Consider the following 9,917-nt stretch of genomic DNA (forward strand, 5'->3'; position numbering starts at 1 on the left):
AAAAGCGAGTCGGGCTTCTACAGCCGATACTTTCTCGTTCCGAAGAAGGACGGAGAGCTCAGGCCCATCCTAGATCTAAGGCATTTGAACAAAGCTCTAATGACTCGCTCTTTCAAAATGCTAACGGTGAAACAGATCCTCGCGCACATTCGCCCTGGGGACTGGTTTTTCACGATAGATCTGAAAGATGCGTACTTTCACGTGCAGGTAGCCCCCCACCACAGGCCATTCTTGAGATTCGCCTTCGAGGGGCAGGCTTATCAGTACACGGTCCTGCTGTACGGCTTATCCCTGGCGCCCCGCACGTTTACGAAATGTATGGACGCGGCATTAGCCCCGCTCAGGCTGAAAGGGATGCGGGTGCTCAACTACCTCGACGACTGGCTAGTGATAGCCCAGTCTCGAGCAGAACTACTAACACACAGATCCTGGCTCCTCAACCATTTAGACTGTTTGGGTCTCAGGATCAATATCGCCAAGAGCTCGATGTCACCCACTCAAAAGATATCTTTTCTGGCCATTGTTCTAGACTCGAGACTCATGAACGCGCGGCTAACGACACAGCGCGCGCTATCCGTCCAGAACATGGCGACTTCATTCAAAGCCGGAACTCGCGTTCCCCTGAAACACTTTCAGAGAATGCTCGGCCTTATGGCCTCGGCATCGTCAGTGCTCAGGCTGGGACTGCTACACATGCGCCCCCTCCAGCGTTGGCTACGCGCCCGTGTCCCTCCTTATGCATGGAAATGGGGCCGTTTTCCCGTCAAAGTGAGCCACAGCATTGTCAAAACTTTGGCTCCTTGGACGAGGACAGAGTGGTATCGGAGGGGCGTGCTTATGGGCACAGTTACGAAGTTAAAAGTGGTCTCGACAGATGCCTCCACTCGGGGGTGGGGAGCCCTGCACGAGGGCAAGCCGATCTCTGGCCTGTGGGCAGAAACAGAAAAGCGGCTGCACATAAACTGTCTAGAGATGAAAGCGGTCGCCTTATCGCTGAGAGCTTTCCTTCCACATATAAAGAACCACCACGTCTTGGTTCGTTCAGACAACATGTCGGTGGTAGCGTACATAAACCGCCAGGGTGGCCTGAGATCATATTCCCTTCACCGCATGGCGAAGCATCTCCTTTTATGGGCAGAGCACAACCTGAGCTCCCTGAGGGCGGCTCACGTGCCAGGTATTCTGAATGTGGGTCCGGATATGTTATCCAGGAGAACCATTCCCCCAGGGGAATGGTCTCTTCACCCGCAAACGGTTCTCTTAATTTGGAACACCTTCGGCAGAGCGAAAGTGGATCTCTTCGCCTCAGAAGACAACACTCACTGCCCAATATTTTTCTCCAAACGCAGGGATGCCCTGGCCCATGTCTGGCCCAGCCTCCCGCTGTATGCTTTCCCCCCGATCGCGATGCTACCACAAACCATCAGGAAAATCAGGGAGACAGCATCCGCGGTGCTTTTAATAGCCCCGCTCTGGAGGAACCGAACGTGGTTCTCCGATCTGATCCAGCTGTCAGACACAGCCCCATGGCCCATTCCGCTGAGGAAAGACCTCCTCACGCAGGCGAAGGGGGGGATCTGGCATCCCAGTCCCGAACTATGGGCCCTCCACGTATGGCCCATCAACTGGTATCGGGAAACCTCTCTGACAGAGTTATGAACACTATAGCGGAAGCTAGAGCCCCCTCGACGAGGCGGCTATATACTCTGAAGTGGTCAGTGTTTTCTAATTGGTGTGCCGTCCGAAATATCGACGCACGCTCATGCGAAACAACAGAAGTGCTCGCTTTTCTCCAAGAGCTACTGGACGCGGGTCGTTCCCCCTCCACGCTCAAAGTTTATGTCGCTGCCATAGCAGCTAACCACGCTCAGGTCGCGGGACATTCACTAGGGAAAAGTGAGCTCATTGTACGTTTTCTTAAAGGGGCCAGGAGATTGAACCCCCCTCGCCCCCCTTCGGTCCCTATTTGGGACCTCGCAGTGGTTCTAGACGCTATGAAGGGTCCCCCCTTCGAGCCTCTCCAGACCGCAACCATAAAGCTTTTATCACTCAAAACTGCGTTTCTGCTGGCTCTGGCCTCGGTTAAACGTGTGAGTGACTTACACGCACTCTCAGTGAGTCCGTCCTGTCTCGAGTTCGGGCCCAACAACTCCAAAGTTGTTCTTAAACCGAGACATGGTTTTATACCCAAAGTGTTTTCCACCCCTTTTAGAGCACAGGTTATTACTCTGCTTCCTTTACCCGCATCTCAGGGTGAACAGGACGCGAATCTACTCTGCCTGGTCAGAGCTTTGAGACTGTATCTGGAGCGCTCCTCCCCCTTCAGGCAGTCGGACCAGCTGTTTGTCTGCTTCGGCGGCCGCACTAAAGGTTGTGCTGTCACGAAGCAAAGACTCTCACACTGGATAGTGGACGCTATCTCGCTGGCATATGAGTCTAAAAACCTGACTTGCCCTATAGGCGTTAAAGCCCACTCCACTAGAGGCATGGCCTCATCTTGGGCTTGGTCGTGTGGCATTTCTTTGGAAGATATCTGTGCGGCGGCAGGCTGGGCCTCTCCGTCCACTTTTATCAGATTCTATAAATTGGAGGTTCCAGCTCTACAAGCAGGGCTTCTCTCCATTTAGGCTCTATCTTGACCCTGATAAACAGATTGCCTTTAGTTTTGGCCTGTACACATCAGTCCTTAAGCACTTTTCATTTATCATAAGATCCGACTATGTCCGATCAGCCGTTCAAACGAACCGACTCTTCCGGTTCTTCATCCCCCCTTATAGCCGCCTCTTCGGTGTCTCGGGGGTTATTTACATGTGCTTGGGCATACTGGGTCAGTCAGCACACACGGCGCTTTACATTGTGTTCCCATACGTAATACGAGGAACCTCTCTCGAAAGGGAACGTACTCGGTTACTTTCGTAACCTCGGTTCCCTGAGAGAGAGGAACGAGTATTACGTTCCGTGCCGTGTTTATGCTTCTCAGGTATCGCTTCAGTCGATCTAAAAACCTGACACCTATGGCGAAATTAGGGCTTTATATAGCCTCCTGTATGCAAATATAAGCACCTTTTTTCGGCGGGCTTCTGGAACGCCCCCCATTGGCTCGTTCCTCTCAGCCGCCTCACCATAGGTTCCTGCAGTTGCCGTGGCCCGGCCAATCAGAGCGCTCCTCGCGCTGAGCTATGGCCGTTCAGCGGCACTGCGCTTTACATGGATACCTTTATTAAAGTTTTGCTTCATATTCTCGAGAAAAGGAGTTTTTCCCGTACGTAATACTCGTTCCTCTCTCTCAGGGAACCGAGGTTACGAAAGTAACCGAGTACGTTATTACAGTTAATGCCCAGAGCCCCCCTCAGCTAAAACGGCAGCTCTGGGGGCATAAACGTAAAGGGTGTCTTTGTGCCTCTTAACCAAATCGGACTGAATCGAAGTAAACGGTTTGTGTCTCAAATCAGCGCTGATCACACAAGTTACTTTAGTTACTCACTTTCTAACATAAGTGACAGTCCCTCCGAATAGAAATAAACTAATGTCTTGAATTATATGTTGTAACTCCAACTGTTCACTGAACTGATATATGTTTTTCTGAGAGAACTGATTAACTCACGAGCAGCTGATACTGAGCACTCGCATGTAACAAATGAGTAGCGGTTCTCGGATCAACAGTTCAGAATCGAAAACGTTTCTCTCGGACAGGCTCGATACTGAGAACCGATGAGCCGATGAGCAGAGCAATGAGATTACTCTTCATACACACTAGGGCTGAACGATATATACTTATCATATCGATATCTAGATATGAACTTTCAAGATATTACTATCAAAAAAAGCAACGATATAGACGATATAGATTTCCCCTCTCCGCGCTCGCCCTGCATACAACTCTGGCAGTCACAACACACATCAGTTTTACGAGTGCCCTTGAATGCACCGCTAAAGCCAGCGCGCACAAACTACCAGGGACGTGGGAACTATATTGTGAGAGGGAGGGCGGCGTTTCCATGGTGACCCATCATTGCTTGTCACGTGACACCGCAGCAGCAACAGCGCTGAATGAATGATCTGCTTTATGTCATTTTTCCTTTTTTATTCAGAATATTCACAAATGTGTTCGCTATGGCAGGAAATATCTGATATTTTGATTGTCAAATACATGCAAGTGGAAGTATATAGTTTGTGCCGCAGACGCAGTTCAGAGAATCAGATCTGTTGGATTTCTTCTATGTTTACAACACGTGAATTCATCCATTTCTATCGAAATACTTAAAAGTAAGTGGCTGGTGAACTGGGAATAGAATAGAGCAAACACTGAAGTTACTTACACAATGTGTATCTGATATGAATAAAACGTGTCGAATTATAATGGAAAGGATTATTATTACCTCTTCCATAGACATGAGTGTGTATTTTACAAACTCTAAATTAATTTTTTTTAGTACTTATGTGAATTTATATGTTTGAAACCTAAAATAAACAGTATGTGGTGAAAACACTGAGAAGTTGGGGTATATGACAGCTCTGAGCGCGCCTGTCTCTGGCTAAATTCAACATTTGGATTTAGCAGTTGATCATGTGATGCACTTGATCATTCGCTCCAGGGACCAGTCTGTGTGATCACTGTGTGATCGTACGTGCAAAAGGCTTAAAAACAATACATTTTCTGACACAAATTGTTAAAATGTGGCTTAAATCTTTTTATTTTTCTGAGAAATGCTTGGTTTTCACCGTACACGTAGTCATATCATATTGTATCGATATCGAGATATCTGGCATGAAAATAGAGAAATGAAATTTTGTCTATATCGTTCAGCCCTAATACACACGACACTCTTCCCAGCTGGACTATTTGCCTTTTTTCCGGCTACAACAGAGTTCCCACGGGACTTCAGCACGAGACTACAGCTAGCCGTCTAAAACACTATTTAGGTGAATTTAAACAATGGCTAAGTGGTGTAGAAGATTTTTATTATTGAATTTAATGTAAAATAAGCTGTATATAAGACACTATTAGATATCGGATGTTTGCTGAGGTTTTGTTTGCCCTGTATTAAGTTTGTGGGGACCTTGACAATGTGCTCGAAAATGACATGTAGAAGATGCATGATGGACAGAAAAAGATCAGGGAATGTTGTGACGTATGAGCCAGGAAACCAACTGGAAAACTAGCTGAAGGTTGTTACCATTTTGGGAAAGCAGCTATGTATATATGCTAGGTAAACCAAAGAACTGGAGTTGTCTCCTGCAGGGGAAACTCGGCTTTGTTAATTTGAATGAAGTCTTTCTGAAATCAAATGATCTTTGGGAAATGATTTTTGCAAGAAGAAAATTTCCAACAGTGGCTAAACGCATCTCGTTGTCATTTAAGGGCCCTGTTCTTGTTGGACAGACATTTTAATTGAATTTTATGTCTGTTAATGCTCTGACCCAGTCCTCTAGCCAGCACAATTTGGCCCTTGTCAAACTCTCTCAAATCCTTACGCTTGCCCGTTTTTCCTGCTTCTAACACATTAACTTTGAGGACAAAATGTTCACTTGCTGCCTAATATATTCCACACACTAACAGGTGCTGTGATGAGGAGATAATCTGTGTTATTCACTTGTATGTATATAAATGCACTAGCTAATAAAGTTCTAAAGCTTTTTTTCTGCATATAATATTTCTCATGTAACTGCAGCTCCACCTGCTGGAATAACTGTGCGTGAACGTGCAATAGCTCTTGTCAGGGTTTGAAAATCAAATATTACAGCACTGAAATATATGTTGTAAGAATCCAGTCAGTAGCCAAGTTTGAAGGCATGAAAACTGGACTGAAGCCAATGCTTCTCTTTAAATACGCAGATAGTTCTGGTTTCTGTTTGTTGCTGTTGTTAATCCTATTTAATGGAAGATACTTGTAATTGCCCACTTAGGATCCTTAAAGCCGGGTTCCTGTTGGTCTTGCTTGGTTGCACCTGGCAGGCTCTCTACACTTTGAGAGTATGTTGGATTGGGTTTCGTGAGGAACTAATCCTTCCTGCCTGCATCTCTAACAGCCACTGACCCACAGCGAGACACAATCTGCCTTTAAATACGGCACATATTTTTCCATGGCTGACTGAACAGAATTCGTTGTAGGTCTCTAAGCGCATGCATTCGCAAAGTAACTTACAAAATGTTTAATATGTTAGTTTTGAACGTAGGGTTACCCTTGTGGTGAAGACTAGACCCTGTGGTTAGGTGTAGTTTAGTTTATTTGCACAAATTTAAAATACATACAAAAAACATGAAAATACAATCCAAATACTGTGGAGGGAGAAGCAAAAAACACAAAAGGGCTTATTTAAAGTCTCGAAACCGAAACGACAAAGATAGAGAGTTAAATTACAATACCAATTAATGTATATGACTGAATCATCTTAATTACAACATATCAAAACTCCCACAAATAATGTACACCAAAAACAAACCCAATAGGGTGCATCAAATACATAAACAGCAATGACAAAAATATATATAAATAATAATAAGAATACACAATTTTAAGGCAGCAATTAAATTATCCTTTATACATATTTTATAATTTATTAAAAAAGGAACATTGCAAATTGCTTTGGTATGTTTCCTTCATGTGAATATATATCCAGAGGCGGACAGTAGTGGAGTATTTTTACTTTCTACTGAAGTACATTTTTCAAGTACTCTATCAGTGTTTTTCTTTGGAAAACTTTTACTTCACTACATCCCAAAGCATAATATATAATGTCATACTTTTTAATGCCCTACATTTCATAAATAAAATATTTTTTTCTTAATTACATTAAACATATACTTTCTTACTTGTACTCAAGTACAATTTTAATTACTTTTACTGGAGTAAAAGTATACAGCACTACATTTTTAGTGTAGTTAAGTATTAAATTATATTTAATATGAAATGTAGTGCAGTAAAAAAAATTAAATATAATGTTTTGGAATGTTGTGAAGTAAGAGTTTTCCAAAAGAAGAGCGCAGATACATATACACATATGAGTACATACTTGAACAATTTAATTACTTGGAAAGTAAAAATACTCCACTTCTGTCCGCCTCTGAATATATCATATAAATAAAAAAATAAATGGGAAATATTAATATCACACATAGTAAGAACTTGAAGTTTCTGAAATAAAGAAGCAGATGAAGTATATGCCTCTCAGGTTGCAATCCTAACAAAACATTTCTGAAGGATAAACATTTTTTAAAGAGTTGCAGGAAAAGTGCTCACCCAAAATAGATACGGATAAATTAAACTATAGTAAAGAGTTAGAAATATGTATTATGTATTTTTCTGCTCACATAGTCAGCTTGTTCCCTCCAACTCAAAACTCCCCAAAATTTTGTAGCTGACACTTAAGGTACTGCAATAGGCTCGATCATTACTAGAGATGGAATATTTGAAACATTTGACAAATCATTTATATAAATAATAAATAGTAAGGGTCCAAGAACGGACCCCTGAGGAACCCCACAGAGTAATCTTGCTTTGTTAGATTAGCAACCCTTAAAGCAAACAAACTGTCTTCTATTAAACATGTAATTGTTCATCCCTGTGTATTTTATATCATGAAAACCCTATTTATTGTATTCCAATAACATGTCAAAGATGGTTTGAAAATGGGCTGAAGATCGGCTGCTTCATATATACTGTATATATTATATAAAATTCAATTTATACTGCATGTTGATTCAGTTTGTTAACTTTGTCTCTTTGATAGTTGTATTAGCACATGCTACTATGCCCACAATAACTAGTACTTAACCATAAAGGTTTGGGTTAATTAAATATTTCTGTAAACAAACTTTGAGTTTGTTTATTCAATTTTTAATTTAAATTGACATTTTTATGTAGGACAAAATAAATGTACAGTTCCACTAACTTAATATTTGAAATAGTAAACTTACAAAAAACAAATGAGTTAGTACAACTGTTACGAGTACAGAGTCTACAGAGACAAGATGGTGAGTATGCAGGTTTATTGAACAACCAGTAAGAGTGAAACTAGATGGGATGCAGGTGGACTGGTGATAGATCGGTCTTATTCTTGCTCAGGGTGCACTGGAGAATCGGAGGGATCGTTGGAGAACACGGAACACACACACGCTGGAGACATCGAGGGAGTCCTTAAGGTAAGCAGAAGAGGCTAGTACCTTTCTCTTAACGAGACTGGACAGTGACTGCGTGGGTGTGCCTTTTGTGCTCCTGATTGTGGTGGTGATGAACTGCAGGTGTGTGTGGTTAAAACTCAGGTGAGAGCGTGTGCTGTGATTCGGTGACGTGGGACCCTGGCGTGTCTGTGACATTACCCCATTCCCCGCCTCCCCTCCACGGCCCGCTCCTGAGGGCCACGGACCCCGACGTCATGGTGGTCGACCTCGGCCTCGCGGTGCAGGTCTGTCGGGATGAGAGGCATGGAAATTGTCAAGCAGAGTTGGATCATTTCTTGGTACCCATGAGCGTTCCTCTGGTCCGTAACCCTCCTAGTCTACCAAGTACTCCAAGAGACCACCACGGCGCCGGGAGTCCAAAATCTCCTTCACGGTGTACGTGGTGCCGTCTTCCACGATGATTGGGAGGGGGGTCTCCTCGGCAACGCCAGGCTCTGTGGAGGGAGAAGCAGAAGGGTGGTGAGGCTTTAATAGTGAGACGTGGAACGTGGGGTGTATTCAGAACTCAGGTGGGAGCTGGAAAGTGACGGGGTTGATCTGCTTTGTGATCGTGTAGGGGCCAATGAACCTGGGACTGAGCTTCCTGCATGGCAGGCGCAATCTGATGTCCCTTGTGGACAGCCATACCTTCTGTCCCAGCTGGAAGTTGGGAGTGTTGGACCGCCGAAGGTGGAGCCCTGCTCCACCCTGCAGGGCCCGAAAGAATTGTAGTTGGTGATGAGCTGAGTCCCAGACCCTCTCGCTCTCCCGGAACCAGTAGTCGACTGCTGGTACATCAGATAGTTCCCCCGACCATGGGAACAATGGGGTTTTGTCCGACTTGAGACAGCGCCGACAGCACGTGACTGTGATGTATGTCAACAAAGTACCACGAGAGCGACTCAAGAGCAGCCGGCTGATGCAGCCGGAGCAGATTCTCAAGGGGGACTGCAAGAGGCTGCTCAAGCTCTGATGTAGGGCCCTATAATTTCCGCGATCACGGAATCGCGGACGGAATCGCGGAATTGGAATATTAACGCGGAATCTGCATGTTAGCGCAGAATCTGGTGTTAACGCAGATTTTCCCGGAATTTTACATATTTGTAATGAAATTCTGTGTCGTGTGGGTGGAGAACGTATGTCTGAGGAAAATGCAGACCGGGGGAAGCAAATCTTTACGACACAACCCCTCCCGTCATTTCAGCTCCCCCTTCAAAACAATGAAAGTATGGCGAAGTTGGTCTCCACGGCTCTGATTTCGTCAATGAAAAAGTTAAGAAACCCGACGCTATCGGTGGTTTCACACTGCACGTGCAGGCAGCGCAGAAGCTTTGCGTACGGAGAGCAGGAGCCGCGGCGCGCACCCGTTGTGCTTTTACACAGGCAGCATTGGTTGCGCGCAGCTGAACTGCGGCTCATGTATTGCAAATACAGACAAATATAGTCCATTCTGTACGATTTTCCGGTGTTCTGCTCGACCCCTGTCATTCTCGTGCTAGGCACATTATGATAGGCACATTAGGCAGCATATCTCTTGCAAATGCGACCGTGTTTCCCTCTGTTCCAAACACATATGGGTAGTTCACATGATAAAAGTAACCTTAAAGTTAAGATAAGCATCTAGTTTTAATCATTTAAAAGAGCCTTTGAAGTTGGGGAAAAAACTGTGTTGTGTTTTTGTGTATTTTGTTTTTCACAGCTCTGGTTAAACAGACAGAACAATTCACTTTGATTTCATGGTGAAATGTGTTATTTT

Source organism: Pseudorasbora parva, chromosome 14 (genome assembly GCF_024679245.1).
Source record: "Pseudorasbora parva isolate DD20220531a chromosome 14, ASM2467924v1, whole genome shotgun sequence".
Lineage (NCBI taxonomy): Eukaryota > Metazoa > Chordata > Actinopteri > Cypriniformes > Gobionidae > Pseudorasbora > Pseudorasbora parva.